Source organism: Onychomys torridus, chromosome 12, assembly GCF_903995425.1.
Source record: "Onychomys torridus chromosome 12, mOncTor1.1, whole genome shotgun sequence".
NCBI lineage: Eukaryota > Metazoa > Chordata > Mammalia > Rodentia > Cricetidae > Onychomys > Onychomys torridus.
In genome coordinates, this window is record NC_050454.1 from 29,661,822 (window position 1) to 29,686,433 (window position 24,612).

Genomic DNA, 24,612 nt, shown 5'->3' on the forward strand with positions numbered 1-24,612 from the left:
CACAGCAAAGTCAGAGAATAATTTGTCAGAAGGCTAACACAACTTAACAAACACTTGATGATTAAGTATTCATGAAAAATGAGCCAAGAGGTATCTACAGTTGTTTTGCTATTTATTTTAAGTTCTCAGAGCCACTAACATTTATTGATTATAGGGCTAACTGCAAAATTAAAGGCATAGAAAAACCTTTAATTTCAAGAATACTATTCCTTCTTGAATTCAGCTTGTGAGAAAATAAATGTGTAAATATAAAATAATTAATAGTATATATTATTTGTGTACCACATATAAAATATAGCAATATATTATATAATAAATAATAATAAGCTGGAGTACTTATTAACACCAGAGTTAATGGAATACAATATTAAACAGAATGTGAATTTGGATGGCACTAATCTGCCAAATGTTAGTAGAGTAATTTCCATATGCTTAGCATTGTTTGTAGGTTATAGTAGTATAGCCATGCACAAACTTCCTAATATAAATTTAAGCCTCTTAACTACTTGAAGAGAACTACATGTGTATAACCACATATACAAAACTGATATGTGAGTATAGAGTGCTCAGTTAACATAGTACACATTTTATATTGAAATGCACAGGAATGCTGAGACAGAATGCGACAGCTTTCATCCTGCTGTAGTTAGATATAGAGTGCACCCTGAAGATCCACTGGGTAATGGCTCTGTGCCCCCGGTGTGGCACTACTGACGGGCTGTAGAGCCTGTGGAGGCCGTGAGAAGTCAGATCACTGGGGTATGCTCTCCAAAAGCCTTAACAAGGAAAGCCCACTCCTACCCCTTTTGTCTATCTCCCTCTTTCCCTCTCTCTTCCCTCCATTTTCAGGTTTGAGTCATTTCAGAAATAAATAGCTTTTAAGAGAAACAAATAAAAAATGGACAAAAAAGTTAAAATGCTTCTTAACCAATTAAATTGACATCTACAGAATAAGACCACTGCTCACAGTTTATCCTGTAGTTTATAAATGCAGAAATGAACTGATAAATCTTACAAATTTAATTTCTTTTTGCATGAGAAGTGTTTAACTCAATGGTTTATTGCTTTCTGATTATATTCCATTTCAGACTGATGTCAAATCAACAGAGACTAAAATTATTGTAGGGACACAGAAAATATACACAAATATATCAGCAAAACCAACCAACAAAAAAAAAAAAAAATGATGCTACATCAATATCCAACAAGCAAATATACTACTTACCACTAATCCCAAGTGCCAATCCACTTGATGTGTATAACAGAAAAAGTGCACCATCACATAGTAAAATGGAGCACTCCAAACTCAGTGGGTGGCATGTAGGCTAGTACGTCAACTAACTATCACCTAACTTTTGCTTTAGTTTGGATGCAAAGCGTCTCAAGGCCTGTGCACTAAGTATGGTAGTGCTGTTTGAGGAGGGGTGGAACCTTCATGAGTCAGGGCATAGCTGTGGCCCACACTTTCTCTGCAACCTGGTCCAGTGAAATAGAACCAAGGGAGCCCAGATGTCATGCCTCTCCTAACATGATGGGCTGTATTCTTTAAACCATGAGCCAAAACAAACCTCTTCTCCCTTTAGGAGCTTTGAGACAGTATTTTGTCAGTGATGAGAACAGCCGTCATCAGCAAAGACGGAAAAGGGCGAGAAAAAGCAAGTGGAGAGACATACATTTGACTTCTACTATATTACTTCACATTACACAAGCTCTTTTCTGTTTATCTAAACCTTGAAGATATGCCAATTTGCTGTTTGGATTCTTAACTGTTTGACAAAGTAAAAATGCTGCCTTGAAAAAAAAATGTAAACTTTTTGACAAGAGAGTAAATAGAAACAATCTAAGAACCATAATTCTCTTGTTCTTCAACCTAAGTTTCAAATATTCATTGCTACTGCTAGGTAGCAATAAATAAACAGGGAAGTTATTTTTATAGGGATGTAATTCCTCTATTATATTAATTAGTCTGGTTTTCAAGTTCTTAGATTTGAAATCTTCACTCATAGGTGTCTCAATGCCATATACAATGACTTCATAGTATAAAATTATAAATTCAGTAACGTCAAATGTCTCCTAACTCAAAGGTACCAAAACTATTTTTAGAATCTTGATCCATAACTAATCAGGTTTCTTATTTGTAGATTAAATAACTTAGAAAATGTGTTTTGTGTTTGCATTTCATTCTTTGGTATAGGAAACAGCTCCCTCCATGGTTTGCATTCTTCACCTGTAAAACTATTCCTGCAATCGGGCTTAAGAATCCAGAGGCATTTGGTTACAATCATACCTGGCAAAACTATTACACTGAAAAGAAATAAAGTATGTTTCCTCTTACTCTTTGTATATCAACAGTATAGATAAAGTTCTGTGGGAGGAGGGGATGGTGCATACCTTTCATCTCAGCATTTGGAAGGCTGAGGCAGGAGAATCATGAATTCAAGTTCGGCCTAGGCTCCCTATTTGAATCCCTTACTCCAAAAGAAGCTTTAATAACTAATCAAACTTAGGTCAGAAACTATTATGAGCATATTTGCCTTTCCCATTTCTATATGTAAACTGCAGAAGTTTCAGTCTGCAGCCCTACTCGTTAATTTTCAAACTAATTAATAGACAATAATCTAAGTTATATGTGCATATGAGAAAGTGATGGGGAAGGTTCTAAAGTTCAAACACAAAAGAACTAGTAGCCAGGTGGTGGCAGCACATGCCTTTAGTCCCAGCACTCAGGAGGCAGAGGAGGCAGGCAGAACTCTTTGAGTTCAAGGCCAGCCTGGTCTACAGAGCTAGTTCTAGGACAGCCAGGGCTGTCTTGAAAAACAAAACAAATGAATTAGTAATCATGTCAGCTCTTCATTTCTTAAACCTGTCAGAGATAGTATAACATGTAGCAAAAGGATTTGTGCTCAAGTAATTTATGTGAAAACACATGCACCTACTGAAGGACTTCTTCGAATTTTAAACCCATTGAAACTTTAAAGCTAAGTACACTTCTTTCTTACTAAATAAAAGCAGTAGATGGTATTTTGGACATACAGCCAAAACTTATACTGTCCCTCCTGATGAGACTTTCTCCAGCCTATTCCACTTCCAAAGCTACTCCCAGACGGAGCATTTTGAAGCTATGAATCTACAACTGCTGTTCTCAACCTTAAGGTTGTGTCTCACAAGGAAATGCTCCTTTAGCTTTGTTCCCCAAACAAGGAGCATGAGTAGATATGAGGGTAAACAAAAAAGGAAAATAACTTTTACTGTAATGTACCATGAAACGTGAGAACTGGATGTGGCGGTCTGAAAAAGAATGGCTCCCACAGGTTCATATATTTGAATGCTTAGAATGGCATATTTGAAAGGACTAGGGGGTGTGGCCTTGCTGGGAGGTGTATCATTGGGGTGGGCTTTGAGGTTTCAGAAACCCATGCTAAGCCCAGTCACTCTTTTCCTGCTGCCTGCTGACCCATCTCTCAGCTCCTTCTCCAGCACCATGTCTACCCTTGTGCTGCCATGCTTCCTTCCATAATGAGAATGGACTAAACCTCTGGAACTGTAAGCTAGCCCCAATTAAATGCTTTCTTTTATAAGAGTTCTCACGGTCATAACGTCTCTTCACAACAATACAACACTGGCTAAGATACTTGATAATGAAATATAACTTTGCCTAAGCTGACTGATGTTTCTCAATTTACTAGAGCCTGGCATCCATTTGTCAATTCCTAGATCACTCTTGATCTTCAATTAAAATTTCATCTTCAACATTATCAATAATTTAAATTTCTATTCAGAGCATTGCAGCATATTTTTATTGCAAAAATCAGTTCATAATTTGGAAATTAAAGGTCACATGACTACTTAGTCGGTGCTGTTATAAAATGGCCTATTTATGACAGTTTTCTGAACAGTAGGATAAACTATCTGCCTTATTTTCTACATATGCACTTATATCTAAGAGACTCAGAATACTGACACAAATTTTTCTTTAGACCTCCATAAATTCTTCTTTGGGTTAGCGATTAAGAACATACAGAATATTCTCCAATCAACTTTCAAGTATCCCATACTCTAGTCTGCTGACTCAGTAAAACCATAATTATATTAAGATTGGCCTTCTCAAAGCCAGAATTTGTATCACTAATAAATGTGGCCTTAAAAGATGGTACAGTGTGGAGGAAAAATGGTAACAAAAGCCTGTTCTTATTCATATTAAGACTTTGTTGGTGCTTAAATGTGCTTATAGTAAATATATATTAAACAAAGTTGTTTTTACTAGATGTTTTACGCTAGACAATGACATTCAAAAGGTTAAAAGCAATATATTTATGCTCACAACATAAGAACAATATCCAATATGTACTTCTTCACAGACAAAAGTAGATGCAGTTGTTTTAGACATTTAATAAGCTACAAAAATGTTTTAAAACAGAAAAGACTTCAGATTAACTTCTAATTAATTGGAAAATTAAATAAGTTTCTTTCTTAAAAACTGTCATTGGACTGTGTAATATATTTGCTCAGTTAATTCACACTAATTTCTACAATCTTAAAACATCTATTCAACCACATAGTATTCATGGGTCACTAATCATACACTATATTCCCAGATTGGGAAAACTACAATGTCATCATTAATAAAACAAACTTTAAAACATTATTGCCCTATTTTAAAGCTGGCAAGGAACTCTTTTCTAAAGCAACAGTTTAAAAAATTAATTTTGGACAAAAGGATAGTGTTTCAAAGAATGATACAATTTGTCATGTGCATATTATTTTACAATCCCAACCTTTTCCTCATTATGTGTTTTCATACTTTAAGCCACACACTTGTACATTATTTTTATTAGGTAATAATGGCTGCGGATTCATCTCTTACCTACGGTTAACACTGTATGAAAAGCTGCTTTGAGACAGATTAACCACTCAGGTGTGTAATTTCTAAATATGTAGGACTTCAATAGATTGACTTGTACCAATAAAACATGCTATAATGAAATAAGAGATTTTGAAAAGTTAAAATTCATGATTCTATAAGAAGATTTAACTTACTTGATGAAGATTAAAATGTTACACACAAAAACACTGACATGAAAAACTGTACAAGGGTCACACTTTCCCGATCAACACGGAAAGTGGATCCATCAGATGGGAAAAGGCTGAGACCAGCTCTGATAGCACATGATTCTTGACTGCCTCACTGCTTCCAGGTAAGTAAGAAAGACGCATGTCCAGAGCAGCTCTTACCGGTCAGGTCAAGACTTTCCATTGTGATTTCAATGGAACATCAGAACTTCTGGCTTCTGTGATGCAGCAGGATTCTCTGAAAGACACATAGCAAAGTGGTTAAAATGAGAGCCACAAGGGCCTTTCAAACAAAGCCCACACATCTCCTTTGGCCACATAATCCCAGATAAAAGGGAAAATATCCCTTTGCTAACCACTGCTTTTTACAGAAAGTAGCACAAACTGTTTAACATTGATTTTAATATTAAAAAGACAGTCCCTGCAATTATTCAATGCAGAATAAAGTTACCTAGACTCAGAATTACAGGCAGTCAATTCCCCACCTTTGGCTAAAATGAAATGGAGATTTACAGACAAACCTCCTGCTGGGAAACTGTGAATCTGACATCTGTACTAAGTTCAAGTTACTTCAAATGACTGGCCCAACGTAGCTAGATAAACTAGAATTCTCTATTACTGTCTTTGGTTGAAAGGTAATGAATGAAACAAAGCAATATAAATGAAGAAGGAAACAGTTAGGGGTGAGAGGGCACAGATAAAACTTGGGACCAAAAAAAATACTAATTTTTTTCTTTATGAACTAAGAAAATGGAAGATGGTCAAATCAGCAACAAAATGCACATGAAGTCAAATGAGAAAGGGATTAAAACACAAGTACAAGCATATCCTGAAGTCAGATTGTTTTTAAGAATCAGAGTTATTTCAGTTTCTTTTTGCGACACAATTTCTAGCTTGTTTCAGTGGTAAGAAATCCATGTTCAACTAAATAGGATAAATGCTGTAGATACTGAATATTGCATACTGCTCACAGCTCCTTCAATAATTAGTTATTTTATAACTTATCTAAATAATTTTTGCTTTTTTCCAAATCAGTCAACATGGATATGGAAAATAGGGCTATTCAATTAAATAGCAAATTGTGCTGTAGCTCAGTGAAGTCATTCAGTCAGAGATCAATGATTCAGCTGTCACCCGGGTCTTTCCAAAGCAAGAGCATAAAAAAAATAATGAATATTAAATGATCTCATTTCCACCAGATACTATGAGTCATCTCCAGATATTTGAAAATAATATGGCTAAAATTTTTAAATCAGTTATTTTTTAATATTTTTAATTAAAATGTTATATCATTTCCCCTTCTTCAACCCCTCCCATTCACACACCCCCCATGCTATATCTCAAATTCTTGGCCTCTTTTTTAATTATTGCTACATACAGACATATATATTCCTAAATACACAAACACAACCTGCTCAGTCTATATGATATAACTTGTATGTAGATCATGATCTCAGGGCTGACTCCTTGATATTGGATAATACTATCATAATTCCTACCTACATTCTAAATATTTATTTTCACACCCACTCGACAAAGAAACCTCTCTTTCTGAAAGAGACCATTACAAAAAATAAACACAAAACTGGTCAAAATGCAGAAAACAACTGACTTTGTAGTTCCCAGTCTCAACTGATACATCTACAACACAATTGGACATGCTAACATGGATAGATAAAAGCTCACTGGGCCCAAACCTAGACAATTAACTGGGGAATGATGAGAGTGGGGAAAACCAGTTATTTTTAAGCTAACTACAAAAAAGATCTGATATACGTGTGTGTGTGTGTTTGTGTGTGTGTGTGTGTGTGTGTGTGTGTGTATATGAATAATTTGGATCTATATGAATAGATCCAAATTACATGTCTGTTTTAGGAAGGAAACATAACAATCTTAAAAATGAGACAAATAAAAAAATCTATATTTTCATAAAATATATAAATTATTTGAAAACACTATTTAAAAAAAAAATCTATACCCAAGAAAATAGCTCAGCACATAAAGGCACCAAGCCAGAGAACCTGAGTTCCACCTAAAGGACTTACATGGAGAAAGGAGAGCACAGACTCACACAAACCATCCTCTGACCTACACACACACACACACACACACACACACACACACACACACACACACACACACAGCAAACAGCCCTAATATGAGCAAACGCAATGGTGATTTGAATGTACCTTTGGTCCAAAGCCTAAGTAGATTATTGTTTGAGCAACCAAGTATCTATCTACCTGTGTTTTCTGGGTCCTACTCAGGCTTCCTTTCAATCCTACTCACCCCCACAGAACCTCTGAATTCTAACTTCCCATGAGGAGCTCCCATTGGCTCAATAGGCATCCCTTCCATGTTCAAGGCCTCTGCTCCCCACCCTGATTCTTCCTACCAGGGCATCTCTAACCTAATACACCTTAGCATAGATGTGCTCTGAGAAACTCAATCACGGCAAGTGAAAAAGCCATCTATTATATATATTACGCACCTCTCACCACAAACAGGGAAAATGACCAACCTATCCTAAGGACAGCCTAAGGAACTGGTGAAACGTCCTGGAGCAAGTGGCTTTCTGGCACAGTCCAGCCCTTGGGGAACCGTCTTTTGAAAATCTTGTGATACTAGAGGAGATCATGAGAAAGACCTCCAATTAGTGTTAATGTCCAGCAAAGCATTCAAAGGCACATTATCCAAAAAAAAAACCAAAACAAACAAACAAAAAACCCTTCTATACCAAAATTGTGCCATGCACCCTGATGTTACTACTACTCAGTCAGTGCAGAAAGGACCCCAAGGTAAGTAACTATGTGTCCACTTACACAGAAGCACATTTATTCCCCATGAATGACTGCTTTTCTGATGTTTTCGTCAATCCTCTAGATAGTAGAGTAAGCTAACCAACTCGTTCTCATACATACCCCTAATTCAATCAAGCTCAATAAAAGTCATTCTGGACTGTAATTATTTGCTAAGGAACAATTATACTCAAATGAAAGGAAAAAAATGGCTGGGCATGATACAACACATGATGCAAAGGCCTCTCCATTAATGTAACTCAAGAACAAAAGAGCCAAACGGCTACAAAAAGAAACATTTTTTTTCTCCAAACCCCTTAAAACAGAAAACTCATGTTTTTACACCTGAAAAAGGATAAATGAGGACTATGAAACAGCTAGTTTTTTAATTACTACTTCCAATGATGTTTCTGATTTGAAAGAAATAAAAACTCTATAATCTCTTAATAGTCAACCTAAGCTCTACAATCTAAGAGTTCTAATGTCTACCACTCACTAAATCTGCTTAGCATCCATTTTCCAACAATATATTTTCCTGTCTCTCTTTACAACACAGATTTTCTTTAAAAGATACTTAAAAGTTTTTACATGAATAAAATTTGTTTTCTTCAATTTACTCTTTTACATACATACTGCATATTTATAGGTGAAGTGAAACACAAACTCCAATCTCTAATTTCCGTGTTATGAAATGTTTCATTGGTTAAAACTCCTTGTTAATTTAACTAAAGTTTCCCCTGTCCTGTACATGTTTGCCCTCTACTATTCTATATACTTCTAATCTCCTGAATCAGGGCATCTGATGCATTCTACAATTTTTCAGAATGAGGCTGTGAGGCCCACTGGTGTGCAGTTGTAGCCAATGAATGAGATCCCTCAGGTCACTGTGGTCTACCACAGACCAAAATTAGAAAAGGCATGGACTGATCTCTAGCTAAATCATTCACTGAAATAAAATATCCTCACATAGATAGAGGTATCTCCAGGACACAATGTATGAAGTGTGCACGTATGAGAGTGGTAACATTAAGTAAGAATAAGTAAACCCCTTCAGTTAATACTACCTGCCTGTCTTTTTATAGTTGAAGCTTAAACCACAACTATTTCACAAGCATTTTTGGCCAGGCACCAACCTTCAATTGACATTACAAATGTCAGCTATACTAAGAATGGAAATCTTTCAAAGGAACATGCAAATCTGATCTTGTCACCTTCCCATCACAAACCTAGCATTTCCTCACAACCCAGATCTTTTCAATTAAGAAATACTAAATATAAGAATAAAAGCAAACAAGTTCCTCTACATCTAGCAAGAATTACAGAAATTGTCCATTTCTTTACTTTATAAAAACTTTCCAGAAAATATTAGTTAACATTCACAAAGCACTACATTCACCGTCTAATAGTGGCCTCCTGAAACGGAAAGAATAAAGACTTGGATATTCCCTCCCTTTCAGTACTCAGTATTGCACCAATTACAAAATTATATTTTGAAAACTATCTTCTACTTACTTATTTGTGAACAGAACAGCAATGCAAATGACTTAATCTTCCACTGTTTGAGAAATTAATGACCTATTACTACTATGTGTTAGCATAAAATGTGTAACAGTCATGCAGATGATGTAACTGATGAATTATGCACAAAGAAAACCTATACAATAATACAGTAATGTATAGTATATAACAACATGATAAGCAAGAATTTTATTTCAAAGTTAGAATGCCGGCTAGGTAGATAGCTCAGTCAGTAAAATGCTTGTTTTGTAGGCATAAGGACTTGAATTCAAGTCCAAAAAAGTCAGGCATTGTGACAGAGGCTTGTAATTCTTGTACTAGGGAGGCAGAGACAAGTGGATCCCTGGTGCTTACTGGTCAGCTAGCCTAACCACCTTGGTGCACCCATACATGCCAGTGCACACATATGCAAACAGATGCACGTGTGCGCGCATGCGCGCGCACACACACACACACACACACACACACACACACACACACACTCACACACATACACTAGCTGGTATGCTCACAACGACTGCTATGCTGTGCAAGAGATGGAGAAAAATAGAATCTGAAGTAGAGGTGACTGTCAGAAGGTAGAAGAGAGTGGTAGAAGCATAGGATGAACAATAGTGTTCAATACTAGGAGCATGGCTTGTGAAGTGTTAGAAGGCATAGGAGGCAGATCTGGCTGTAGCAAAAGTCTCATATCAGAAAGTAGAACATGAAATATAGGCAAATGAGAAAACAATCTTCTCTTGTTTTCTCCTGAACAGCAGGGTACAGTCAGTAGCATAAAGCTGTGTTAAATCTAGTAATATGAGGCATATTCTGTAAATGTGGGCCAATTCCAAAGCCTCTCAGGTTCTCTATTCCTCATCAGAAAAACTAGCATGGCATCCTTACACTCCCTTAAGAATTAAAAACCCCAAAACTATGTGCAATGAACAAACATGAATAAGAGAAACGGAAAACAGAACTGTCAGGAGGTGATATAAATTGCAAAGTGTTTACTATTCAGTGAGCCTCAATAAATGCTGTCTTGGTAGTCTCATCATTAGAGTTAATACTAGGAGACAGAAAAACATCTAATAAAGTAACACTGTGAAAACACTGAGGTTTGCTTTGAATATTCTCAGAATCTGCGTGCAGAATGAACTGCTACTCCCTCAAATGGTGTTTTCCTGTAGGTCCACTTTAATTTCAGTGGCTTTAGCGTATATTTAATCCTGACCAGTCTGAGTAGCCACTTTTTACTCCTAACAATTTCAGTATACATTAACTGATTTGATAATATGAATATTTTATCATAATTATCATTTTTCATGAGATTATTGCTTCAAGGAACACAGTAGAACTGTGAATTTCTACAGTTTCTGTAAGTAGATGTAGAAAATGACCAGGTATTAGTCTGCACAAATGGCTTGGCAGGGAGGCGCTGAATGCCTCTTTTATGTGCCTATGAATTGTACAAACGTGCCTTTGACCTTCTCCAAGAGGAGAAATTACACATTTAAGGCAGATTAAGTTTCACTTCCAGGAAGAGTATTAAACCATGTGACAGAGAACCACCAGGTACTTTAGAAAACTTCATTAGCTCTATGAGCAGAAAGCTGGGAGGTAAATTTTTACTATCATCCCAACCAATCCATCCCCTACACGCTTTAGAATTCACACCTGCACTTTTAGGAAGGGTTCTTTCTACAAGAGAATCCCACTGGTGAAGGCTTGACCTCTTATCTCATCCTTTGACTTAACAGAGTTCCCATGGCTGCTTTCACTTCATCAATTTCTTTTCTTATGAAGAAATTAGTCAAAAGCCACATGATAAAAAGAAAGCCAAGCCATCAGCAATTTATGTAATTTTAAATGGGAAATGTTCCGTCCTAAAAAAGTAAAGGGCACTGGTCTTTCTCATTTCCCTTTACTATTAAATTACACAGATAATTTTAAAATATAGTAATAATTTCAAGGTCTGTGATCTTGTTTAAGAAAACTACATTTTTTTTTTATTAAAAAGCATATTGTTGACATAGAGAAATCAAGCAAGGATTGACTAAAAAACTTCTCTGCTGGCTAACTTTCAGAGTGCCAGAAGGTACCAAAGCAGACTGCTGGGGAAGAAAAATCTTCAATGAACTAGCCAGGCATGATGTATCCATCAGTGCAATAGTGGCATGACCATTATGGGAGTAACCAATCACTTTGTGATTGGATTTGAGGCTTGCTCCATAAGAAGGAATTCATGCCTGTTACCGTAAATCTGGACAAAAGCTCATGCTGGAGAGATCACAGGTCCTAAAGGGAAATTTACTATTGATGTCTTGCTAAATAGTCATATTGTCAAATTGCTTTCAAAATGTTTATGTTTATATCCATAGATTGGCACTTCTCTCAACTTTGGTCAGATAACCTCACTGTTAGTAATCAGCAGTTAATGTAGAAATGTATAACTGGTCTACAAGCAAAGATAATTGACGTGACAAAAGCTCGGCCCTAAATGAGACATCTTTATAAACTCACCACCCTACAAGGTTTAGGGGACATTAAGAAAGAAAGAGAGGAAATGAATAAATGAATTAATTAATTAATTAAATGAAAGAAATGGAGAATGGGGAGGAAGACTTTAAAATTCTGTCTTATAAACAAGGCATATTTATGTTATGAACTCACAGCTGCTGTGGTTACCTGTGTAAGATTTGAACAAGATCAAGATAGTCAACATTCCATCATAAATGGAGGAGAGAGCAACAAGGCCACCCCCAGTTGAGGAGGTACTGAAAGCTGATGGCTGCTAGGGGGAAAGAATCTTTTTTTTTTTTTTATTCAGAGGTATGGCTGCTTGTAAGAGTCTTATGCTCCAATGGACTGTCCACACCCATATGTATAAAGACAGCACTAATTAGACTCAGTGTGGTCTTAAAAAGAAGGCATGAACATAGGAAGGGAATGATTCTATATGAGGCAAGGATTCCAGAGGAAGAGGGGGATTGGGAGTGGATATGATGGAAATAGTTTGTGTGACACACACACACACACACACACACACACACACACACACACACACGAAGCTGTTAGAGAATAAGTTTTAAACATACTGTTATTTTCAAAAGAACAAAAACTCTTCCACTACCCATAGAGAATCCTTTTCCCTTTTAGCTGTATCTGGCAGAAAGTCTCTTGTTCCTGTCATGTTTCCACAGGAATAATCCTGATAGGAGCCCAAGAGGGGTCTATTCCAAAATAACCCATAGTGAATTCAAGATGCTACCTTCTAAAGGAATGTTTTCACAAGGCAGCTATTTTTGAGACAAATAATGTCATATAGTAACTGGTTATTTCAAGTCACAAAACTCTAAGAAACTTTCCCTCAGTGCTCCAAGGAAGATAAATTGCAATTTCTATAGCTGAGGTCATGTATGGTCCTCCTCAGGTATGGCTGCTTTGAGACCAGACAGAAATTCCTCACAATATTCTCTACTGCATATTGTTGCCCTTGGAGGGTCTAATGGTCTTCCCTAACAGGCATACTGTGAAATCATATAATCAAGGGTGCCAGAGAGCGTAACAGGTTGGTAGGTTTGATTATCTTTTGATGACCCAGCAACAAAGGAGTAGGTATAGCCCAGGTATAACTCAGGGCTCCTGACACAGCCAACACCTCTGTCATACCACACCACACTTTTATACTATTGTCTATCAGTTTGTTCCAAAGATTGCCATCCACAGATCAGTATGAGGCTAGGCCAGAGCACTTACAACATTATCCCCCATTTATAATACTATTCTTCCCATGACACGCCATAGCAGAAAGCAATAAAAATCTAACTTTCCACATACAGAGTTTAGAGAGTGTTTATTGCTACTAGTTGGAAGAGAAAGACGACTTTTGGCTATAGAGGTTGAGCATGCAAAATATCTTTTTCCTTTCATAATATGCTTATGAATATCTTGAAGTAAAAGTTGAGCTATTTATATTTATACAGAGGGAATATGAGAAACTAGTTTGTGTTCAGTTTAACCAGAGAATCTAAGACTACTACAGAAACAAAAGTTGTCAAGAAGTGAACATCAACTACTTCATTCTAACAGTATTAAAATTATGTACTGACTAGACAATGACAAGCCAATGCCATAGGAACAGCAATTCCCCTTAAATGCACAGACTCAGGAGAAATATCCAGAAAGGCCAATCAAAATGATACCCTATACTAAAACTATGCCCAGCCTCTACAACAACCAACTATGGAGAGTAGAAATGTTCTGCTAGTTATTAATTCTCAAGAAAAAAAGAAGCCACCCTCCACATTAGCTACCGCTACTCTTATGACAATCAATATGTAAAGTAATATAAAACAAATAGTTCAAATTAAGCTATCTTAAATTATCAAAGAAAATACTCTCCAAATATTTCTATAAGTTTACCCCTTGTCCCCAAGTCTAATCTACTGGGCCTCAGAATTCAGTGTTATAAAATCCCAGGGGCCACCAATTACAAGGAGTACAAAATAGTGAAAGGCTTGTCCTTAGGGAACCCTGGAGACAGCTGTTAATAATTCTCAATATCGCTAACATGTATTTTGAACTTTTAGCTTCTTCTAACTTATAATATCAGAATTATCACAATTTGGTTAAAAGGAAATTCGCCATAGTCACTTTTTCTCAATAGGAGGCTAGCCACCTATAAAAGTGTATTTTCGATGCAGGCTTTCTGTCCTTAGCTATCATTCTATTGCTGTGACGAGACACCAAGGCCAAGGCAACTCTTATAAAAAGAAAGCATCTAACTGGGGCTTTCCTACAGTTTTTAGAGGGCTAGTCCATGATCACTGGACAGGAATGACACTGGGTAGTAGCAGAGAGCTTTACAACCTGACCACACAGGCCGCAGACAGAGAGAAAGAGAAATACTGAGCCAGGCTTGGGCTTTTGAAACCTGGAAGCTCACCCCACCCCCACCCCCACCCCCAGTGACACACCTCCTCCAACAAAGCCACGCCTCCTAATCTTTGCAAATAGTTACACTGACTGGGGACTAAGCATTCAAACATAGGAGCCTATAGGGCCTATTCTCATTCAAACCGTCACATATTCCTTAAGCCAAAATTAGAAGACTTTCATACATTCCTCCATTTTTTTTTTTTTTAGTAAAAAAATACTGATTTATTAAGAAAATACTTCATATACCCTGGTAGTGAATCTCTTTCAGGGGCAAGAGTTCATGTTACAACATTGTGTGGGGACTGACTAATTCTATCCAAGATCCTAGGATGGCAGAATCACCCAGATTTAGACTTCAGTTTATTCTATCATCCTAAATGTCACAGCTAAGTGAGGAACATGTATGAAACCTAAACCATGACTCAGCTAACAAATAACAGATATGTTCTGTTGTATCATTACAGAAACACAAAATGGGAAAGTGGTTTGCAGTCCTGTTCAAATACGAGAAAAAGAACACAAAAGTACTTTACTACCTATATAACTTCTGAAAAGAGACAGGGTACTGATTTATACTACTCTTTCAAGTCCCAATTTCAATAAACGTATTCAAAAATTTTGGCAGACCATGATACCCAATAAGTCAAGATGTTTAGATTTTAAATCTCTACCCATGTTATAGCAATCTCTTTAATTTCCCTACCTACAAAAAATACTTCAAGTTTTAACAGAAACACTGAAAAGTGAGCAAATGTTAATTTGAGTTCTGAAAGTACTGCTCAAGGTATTTCCAATGACTTGCAATTTGCTATGTCAGTGATGTACTTAAGTGGAGAGTGCCACACAACTTAATCTCCAGCCACAGTGATGCCCTGATAGTTTCTCTTGGGGTTGGGGGGAAGGAAAGCATATACAAGTTGGGAATACAATATTTTGCTTCTGTGAACATCTCTTGAAAAACATAACCAATTTTTGAAGGGTTAAAGTAAAATAAATTCACAACAAAACAATTATGAATATGGCTCTGGTTAAACTGAATAGGTCACAAAGCAAAACCAAAAGTCATGAATCTGGGAAAAGGACAAGTTGCAGGGGGGTTGGCAGAAGTGGTAAGGAGACAAGAAAGGGTGTGGGTGGAAAGTTACCAGAATGCATTATGTGTGTATGAAGCTGTCAAAAACTAATCTCATCATTAACAACTATTCTGAACAGCATTTATCTCTTTCTGACTTATGATGATGATATTTGGGTTTGAACTTAGGACCTGTGCATACTAGGCAAACACTATACCACTGAGCTGTATATTCAAGTCCTCTTTTTACTTTTTAAGACAAGGTTTTATTTCATTTTATTCGTAACCCAGGCCATACCTGAACTTCTGATCTTCCTGTCTTGGCCTCACCAGTAGTTGGAATTACAGGCCTATAACATCAGACCCAACTCTGATTATACTTTTAAATGGAATCTCTGTAGTTTGATAAGGCAATTACACTGCTTAAGTTAGTTTTTATATAAATAGTCACAAAGAATCAAAGAGCTGGTTACTGTTATATATGTGTGTGCATATATATACATATAATCACTAATGTATATTAGTACTTTGTTCATTTAATCCTTGTATTATCTTATATGACTCAAGCCCCTTTCGTATATATTGAATATGGTATTTGTGGTATGGTCTCCTAGGAGGGTTTACACTTAACTAAAATCCTGAACTTCAAGCTGCTGAACTCCAGAGTAACACAGAATCCAAAGACAGCGCTCCCTGATAGGTAAAAGCAACAGCCAAAGTATTTCTTTCTTGGACTGACAGTAAGAGGAATGCAAACAAAAAAGAGTACCAATAAATGTAAATTCAAGCCCAGGATACATTTCTCAATCTTGGCTACATCAACAAAGCTTTTCCAGTGTTCTGAAACTGCCAAAACTTGTTGTGACATATAGCTATAACCAAACTTTAATTATTATACTTTGGAGTAAAGAGGAACATGTTGGATCCCAATTTTGATGTCTAGCTCATAGATTTCAATGAATCTAGTCAGTATCAAGAGTGTCATATTACAACTTGAGAATCTTTTAAGTACACTGTAAAACAGACATCAACAGGTCAAAATTCAAGTCTACTTAGAGTAAAAATCTGCAACACAATTTGATACTATTGCTGGGGGGGGATTTAATGAAATAAGTCCTCTTTATCTCACTCAACTCCCATGGCCCTTACTCCATTCAAAGCAACCACTCCAACATGATTACTAAGTGCTCTGCATGTGTGCTAACTTTACGAAACTGAGCATGGTGCATAAGGCAGCAGTGGAGACGATAAATGCCGTTAACAGGAAACCCTAGGTGTCTCTTCTGAAGTTCCAGAATGAAAATTCAAAGCAGACTAACAGACATCTCATCTGAATTTAAAATCTTCAACTTTGAGGGCTAGGCAAAATATAAATAAATCTACTGATTTATAAGTAAGCATTGATATTTTATCTGTTTATAACACTAAAAAGTAACATACAATCTAAGCTTAGTAGTGCCACATGGGATGAATAAGCATCCCAGGAAGAGAATGGGATGCCCACCTTAACAGAAAGGAAATGTAAATTACCATGCAAAAGAATCAGCTTTGTACAGTCCCTCCAAATAAGCTGGATTTAGCAAAGATAGACTGTCCAGCAAGAAGAAACAAAAGCCCACTTTACCCAGTGCTGGTGATGTTAGATGAGGAAGTAAAGAACTCAAAATGCCCCTAGATCAGCTCATTGGTAAGTAAGGGAAAGCACCTGGGACCAGAAGGTTTAAAGGAAAGGTGTTGTCTATTTACCTCTTTGGAGTCTCATAAGAGAACGGCATCATACATAATTTTGTATAGTGACTTCAGAGCTTAAGACTAAACTTAATTAGCACATGTTTCTAGCAGGCAGATTCATTTTACACCAAAGTACTTTTCTATCTATATAACTTCTGAAAAGAGACAAGGGTACTGATTTATACTACTCTCTCAAGTCCCAATTTCAATAAAGGTATTCAAAAATCATAGTTGACTTAACAACTATGAAGTCTGTCCAAAAGGTAAATTGAGTTGACCTTGGATATTTCTCTATCAGTGGAGATATGTAAGCAGAAATATAATAAGCTATTATTACATGAAAACTCACACAGGGACCAGAGGTCTCAATTCAAAGATTTCAAAATTACAGTTTTCAAAAAGCAAAGCAAAAGAACTAGAGGCCTTGATATCTGTAACCCATTATTCTTAAGAGCAATAGTGCCTTTAGACCCCTGTCTACTCCGACTACAGAAAAACATCACAGGAAGATTCAGATTATTTACATTTTATATCACAATTAAAATTAGTATTAGTCAAATTGTTGAAAGAACTGGGAATTGACCATATGCTAGACTCAACAAAACAGAACTTTTCATATTAATATAACTCAGTCATCATAGGTTTGCGTTCATTGTTGCAACAAACTAAAACAATATTAACACAAGAGATTCAAATAATAGTACTATTAACTATTCAATAAACTATCCTTTGGAAATCAAGGCACTTTATAGACAATAGACTCTACCAGAAAGTTTTATACAGAAGCTAGAGTGATGGCTCAACAGTTACAGAGTAGTTGTTCTTTAAGAGGACCCAGGTTCAGTTCCCAGAACCTACCTGATGGCTCACTGTCCAGAACTCCAGTTTCAGGGCTCTGATTCCCTCTTCCAATCTCAGCATGTACCAAACATGTACATGATACAATACATAAATTCATACACATAAAACAAGTGTAAAAATTATTATAGTAATTGATATATCTCCCTCCCCCTTTTATAAATCATGAACACAGAGCTACCAATTGGTATAGATATACTTATCAGTTAAACAAATAAGAGGCAAACCTCTCCGGAATACAAATTAAATGGGTAAATCATTCACACAGGCTTCTCTATGCGTACAAGAGGTTTTTGTATTTTTTAAACTTGTATTTTATTAATGTCCCCAAAGAACAAGACACTAATTATAAGAAAGCAAAGGATTTGTCATTTACATGTGATGAAGGATTTATTTTCTAATTTGTTACCTTATAGACATTGTTTCACATTTTCATTTCATTATCTCTTGAAATTTGTCTTCCTAAGTATTTTTAGTTTAACTTTCCAGGTACAGAATGTACCCCAGAACTGAAGATCATGAGGTTAATATCTTGGTAGGATTAACATGCTTTATAATTGTCCTTCTGAGAGATTTTTGTCCACAGGGAATATTTCCTTTCAGTAAAAATTCCATAATAAAGATAACTAAGTATCCCATGTCCCAAATGACAGATTATTGTCTGGTGTATTAATGAGTATTGTAAATGAAAGGTAGAAAACAGCTCTGAGGCTGCCCAATTTATTTAACTGCGGCTTTAAAAAACAAACAATCATTCCACAACAGTGCCTGGCAGGTAAACACTCAGTACTGAGAAGGGACTGCCAACTATAATTATTCATTTGTGGGGTTCATTTTTCACTTTATATCTATTCTTTGCTATTAACTATTTTTTTAAAAAAGCAACCATTTATATATTCATATTCACACACCCAGTGTTGTTGTCAAATGATCAGGTATACTGGGTCTTCTGCTGTTACTAGATTTCACCTGTGTCTGTCTATTTCCTCCTCATTAACAATTAATTTGCACTTCTGTTTCCATCTGTGAAATTAAAGTGCTAAAGGACAAAACTACTCAACAACTGGGGACCTTCAGCTAAATCCCCCAAAACATGCACCCTAGGCTCTGCAAGCTCAGTAGGAAGAGACCCAAATCTGAGCATGGAAAAACATGCTCAGCTGCTTTAGAAATTGCAGGCTTTCAGAGCTCAGATCAAACAGTTAAAAAGTAAACACTTCACAATTATAACAAAATCAAAACACTTCTTTCAAGTGGAGAAGACCAAGGAAGTAAAAATACTGTTTTTGAGGAACAGGATAGAGTTTCCTTATATAATTTTTCTATATGATAAAGATATGCTGCTTTTAGGCTCTAACACATTGAGTTTCTAATTCTTCATCCTTGTCAGTTCCTACTCTACTTGAATAAAGGAAATGATCTGAAAGCTAGTTTTTAGATCAAAACAACACAAACTATATATCTAGACCAAAGAAATTGTACTTATGTATTTTTAAATTATTTATGTATTCATTTGCAGGTAGGAAAATGGAATACATGTGGAGGTGAGGACAATGTGGCAAGGGTCTTTCTCTTTTGGTTCATTACTATGTATGGAACTCAGGCCCTTAGAATTAGCAGCAAGCACCTTTACCTGCTGAATTATCTTGCCAGCTCACATTTTAAGTATTTTAACACAATAAAAATCAGTAGATGCTACTCTTGTAGCTGGCTTTGAATTTGGATCCTCCTGCTGCACTTAGTTTCCATACTTCATGTTGCGAGTTATTTGATTACACTGGGTAAAGATATGTCACTGTGATTGGTTTAATAAAAAGCTGAACAGCAATAGCTAGGCAGGGTTTTCAGGACAGAAAGAGCAGTGGGAAGAAGGCAGCTGAGATGCCATAAGATGCAGAACAAGCAGGATGAGCACTATGGAGGGAGATGAGGTAATAAAGCCACAAGGCAGAAAGTAAATTAACAAAAATGGGTTAATTTAAGCTACCAGAACTAGTTAGGAATAACCCTAAGTTATTGGCTAAGCTTTCATAATTGATAAAAAGTCTCTGTGTGATGAGTTGGGGAGCTGGTTGGTGAGACAGAAAAAGTACAGGTTAAGCACTGGCAAATGCAACATCTTACTCTTGATTTTAGTTAAGTTTTAAAATGTTTCCTACAGTTTTATTTCTTTTTTTTATTATACCACTGAGATTGTTGAACTTCATTAAATTAGGTGAAAAGAATCACCTCAAAGAACACTAAAGAAGTTACTCATAAAAACTGTACATGACACATAAACATGATACATAAACAAGAGACATAATAAATAACAATTTCACCTGTTAACTTCTTTCTCTAAGAAGTTTTGACAGATGAGTTCTATATTTGGGCATCAGTCTTAAAAAACTGACTTAAAAATTGGGCAGTATGTCTTATTTTCATTCTAATAAAAAAAAATAACTAAACACTTGTAAAACGTACATAATCTGGATGTACATTTAATTTTCATTTGTAATAAACTGCTTCAGTGATTCAACTTACTACCAATTTTACTCAAAAATGTAGACTACATGCCTTTCTATTCCAGTTATTCTAATTAAAACTGCTACAGTGAGCATTTTTTTCATGAAAATTTTAAACTATGGAGCCCTCCAGTGGCCAAATATGTATAGATAGATGATAGATTAGATAAATGGATGGATGGATGGACAGATACACACACACACACACACACACACACACACACCAATAATGTGTCATGACAGATTGCTGAGTGCACTGGATACCATTTCATTATGGACTAGTTTTTGTTCCTATGTGAAAAGATAAACAACTCAGTTGATTTTGTTAATAAATCAGTTGGTAAGTTAGACTCCAGATGCAGTAATATGACTGGCATTTCCAGTGCTGTAATATTTTTGTTATCTCTGAGAAAAAATATTTCATTAAAAATAATCAATATTAAGACGGTTATTTATTCAAGAAGAAAAAACCTTTTCAGAAACTAAGAATAAAGTAAGACATGAAATAAGAAAATCATGTTTTTACAATAAACAAAAATGAATCATATATTCCTGTTACACACTATTTCCTAAATAGCTGAATGAGTTATCTTTAAATAAGCCATACTTATTTCTCTGCCATAGCCATGCTACAGTTTGGTCTCAAATGACCTGAGAAGGTTCATGTTAATGGTTTGGTACTCAGCCTGGTGCTGCTGGAGTTGATGAAACTCTAAGAGACAGTGCCCAGGAAAAGGTTTTCAGGTCTGGAGGCCATGCCCTGAAAGACTATGATCTCCTTCTCTTACATTCCAGTGCCAAATGATGAGTGGGTATGCTCTACCACAGACTCCTGCCAAGATGTACTATCACAGGCCCAACGCCATAGGGCCCATCCATCAGGGGAGGGAAACTCTGAGACCATGAGTCAAAATAAAGCTTTCCTCTTCACAGGTTTATTATCTTAGCTATTCACTACAGTGACAGAAAGCTGACTAACATGGGATCCTCAAACCAGGTACATGAGTGAACCACCATAAAAAAAATTCCCCAGCCCCACTCAAAGTTCCACGTGAGAGCTGACATGACTATAACCCTTAAAGGCAGAATCACTCGTGAAGCTACTCCCAAATTCTTGACTCACACTAGCTGTGAGATAATATATGCTCATTAAGGTGTATAGCTTTAGCACATCCTCATCTATGAGGCTATGTCCTCACTATATGTTTGAAAACAAAACAGCACTGAACTCTCTATATGATAGGTATTAAATAAGTTTGATTTGTAAATTATAAATAAAATGGCCCAATCAATAATACTAAAAATAGAGTAATTAGAACAATGCACCCCTCATACCAGTTATAGGAACATGATCTTTCTTCTCCTAAATGTTTACTGTATTTTTCACCTGCCACCTTTAAAGAATGTTTCTTAAACTTCATTAAATATCTTTAAAATTTAAGTTCCTAAAATCTACATGCTTGACAAAATGAAAAAGCATCATTGATTAGATATCTGTTTAGATATCTGAGCCTATTTCACCAATAAGCATGTCTCAGGCTATTTCCCAAGCCTTTAATATGACCAAAAAATATTTGTAAGCAAAAAAAAATCTCCCTTTCTCATAACCTGTCTTGGGAGCTCAAGAAGTTGTGCTGATATACATAGGAAATATAGTTCAACTTAATTTACCTAAACGCTGTTTCTCCATGGTAGATAAAGAGCCCTCATGAGCCAGAAGCTATTCTAGATGATGTTTCAGCCATTTAATTCTGCAAGTGAAGGTTCCACAGCCCCACTTACAGATACAGAAGTAAAGGTAAGCCAAGGAATTTCCTCAAGGTCAGAATATAACGGCAGAACCACAAGTGGATTCAATCAAGCTGGCCTCTGAGCCCTGTGTGAATATAAGCGTGGATGCTCCACAATCGGTTTCAGTGAGTACTACATGCAGCCAAATTCCCCACTTCTGAAGTTGGTGTGCTTGAGCTTTATGGGAAGTTTTTGTTTCCTTCGTGAGGTTGGGTCTCACTATAAAAAGCAGACTAGCCTGAACTCACTTTGTAGCCAAGGCGGGCACTGAACGTGTGGCAATCGTCCTGCTTCAGTCTCTGGAGTTTTAAGATTACAAATACACATCATCAAGCTCAGAATACTTTTCGGATTTAAGCCCAACTCTACTATTTCCATTTGCATGATTTACTGCTTAAAAATGTCCTTTTCTCACCTGTAAAACGGGATCAAAAATATGTTACACTGTTATGAACATTAAATGAGGATGAGTAAGAATCACACTATACAGTCCCCAACCTATAAGCAGTACTTAATTATGCTATCATTTTCACAAAGGCAGGGTCATACTGAAATAACTGGAACTTTGTTTTCACAGCCCCTTCTGAATACTGCATCTAATTTCATATCCACAACCTTCCTTTAAAGGAGTCTCCAAACTGTAGGACCTTCAGACCCCACACAACCTGGGTCTCCTTCTGTTCTTCTTTTCTGGTAATGAAGCCCAGTGGGCTTCCCTTCTGTGTATGAGAGAACAGCACACTCTGTCTTATCTATCCCTCTACAAACAGTTATAAAACTTTACAAATTGCATATATCAGCTAAACGTCACTGGAAAACAGGAGAAGAATAAACACTGAAGGACCATTTCCTTAATTCTCTCAAGTGCTGGGGCTCAGGTCTTTCTGCGGTGGCAGGAGGAAGCAGCAAAACCAGAGGCCACAGGAAAGGAACACAACATCTGCAGGAGGGAGCTTTCATCTGATCGGGGGAACAGTAGGTCCAAGAGGTTGTGACAAGCCCCTGATGCTTTGTTGTCTTTATCTTTGTGCTGCTTATCTCCAGACAGGTACACTCATGAGAACTGCATGGCAGCGCATGGTAATTATAGACCTAAGCTTTCTGACCTGAAAATCAGAAACAAGGTCCTAGGGTGAGGGCAGAAAGGAGGTTCAGGAAAGTGATTCCTTTAAGCTCCTTATAAACTCTTGGTCTCAACCATGCAAGTGTGCTCTGATTCTACAGAATTCAAGTTTTTATAGAAAAAACTGAAAATGAACTCTCAGACAGATGATCCTATTTTAAAATGGCCACTGACCATAGCAAGTAAGTGGGTGAAATCCAACAAGCAGCAAAGGCTCTGATATGTGAACTGACATGGAAACAATTTCGGAGGGCTGCTCAGAACTCGAATCCTCAACTTAACTGAATCACCATCTACTAAAAGGAAATTCTCAATATTTCACTGAGAGTATTTTTAAAAGACTCCATTGTCTACATAACACAGTAATGAATATGTCTAGAATAAAATCCAAAGTTGATCAATAAAAATTTAAAAACTAGAAAAAATTTAAGTTGCACAGAAACTGATACCAATCAGAAATAACAGATAAGAATGATCTGACAAAGGTTTTTAAGGATGACCTATAAGCATGTTTTAATGGAGCTCTTACATAGGATCTAGGTTTGGTTCCTAGCACTCACACAGTAGTTCACAACCATCCATAACTCACTTTCTTCTGATTTCCACAAGCACCAGATACACACGTGGTGCACACTTACATGCAGGCAAAATACTCAAACACATAAAACAATTTTTTTTTTAACTTTTAAGAATGTTCACACTGCCATTTTCGTAGGTATCATGCTGTCTCCTCGCTATCCAGAAGCAGTACTTTGTCCCTGCGAGACAAATACCCCCCACCCCGTGCCCACTTTCCTTTGTCCCCTTCCCCTTCTTCCTTGTCCTCTATCTCCTGTCTTTGTCTCTTAGTCTCTGCCTGCCCTCTGTCCCTCCGGGGCAAATAAATCTCATCTGTGCTGAGGAAAAAAAAAAAAAAAAGAACGTTTTAAAAAGGAAGGACCAGTATTCTGGAAAAGGGTAGATCAACAGAAAGAATTTAAGTATAAAGTGGTACAGCAGCTCTAGAAAAGTGTGGCTATTTCTTAAAAACCACAGGAGCCTACTCTTAGATAGTAACTTGGATAAATCAAAGCCCATGCCATATAAACACCTATATATAAGTGTTTATAGTGTTTGTACTTAGAAATACCATAATTGAAAGCAACTTGGTAGATAAACAGGTAAGTTCCTCTGTGTGTAAATAATGTGTTTCATGTGTGTATATGTGTGCATGTTTATGTATGC

General features: G+C 36.5%; 1 protein-coding gene across 6 annotated transcripts in view; it reads right to left on the reverse strand.

Annotated features, from left to right (window-relative positions):
* The window catches only part of Bbx (BBX high mobility group box domain containing), a 241,937-nt gene that overhangs the window by 139,427 nt on the left and 77,898 nt on the right, over positions 1-24,612 (reverse strand). For all 6 annotated transcript variants that reach the window (XM_036203549.1, XM_036203550.1, XM_036203545.1 and 3 more), the window contains exon 2: positions 5,233-5,308. The gene's annotated coding sequence lies outside the window, so the exon portion shown is untranslated. The remainder of the gene's footprint in view (positions 1-5,232; positions 5,309-24,612) is intronic.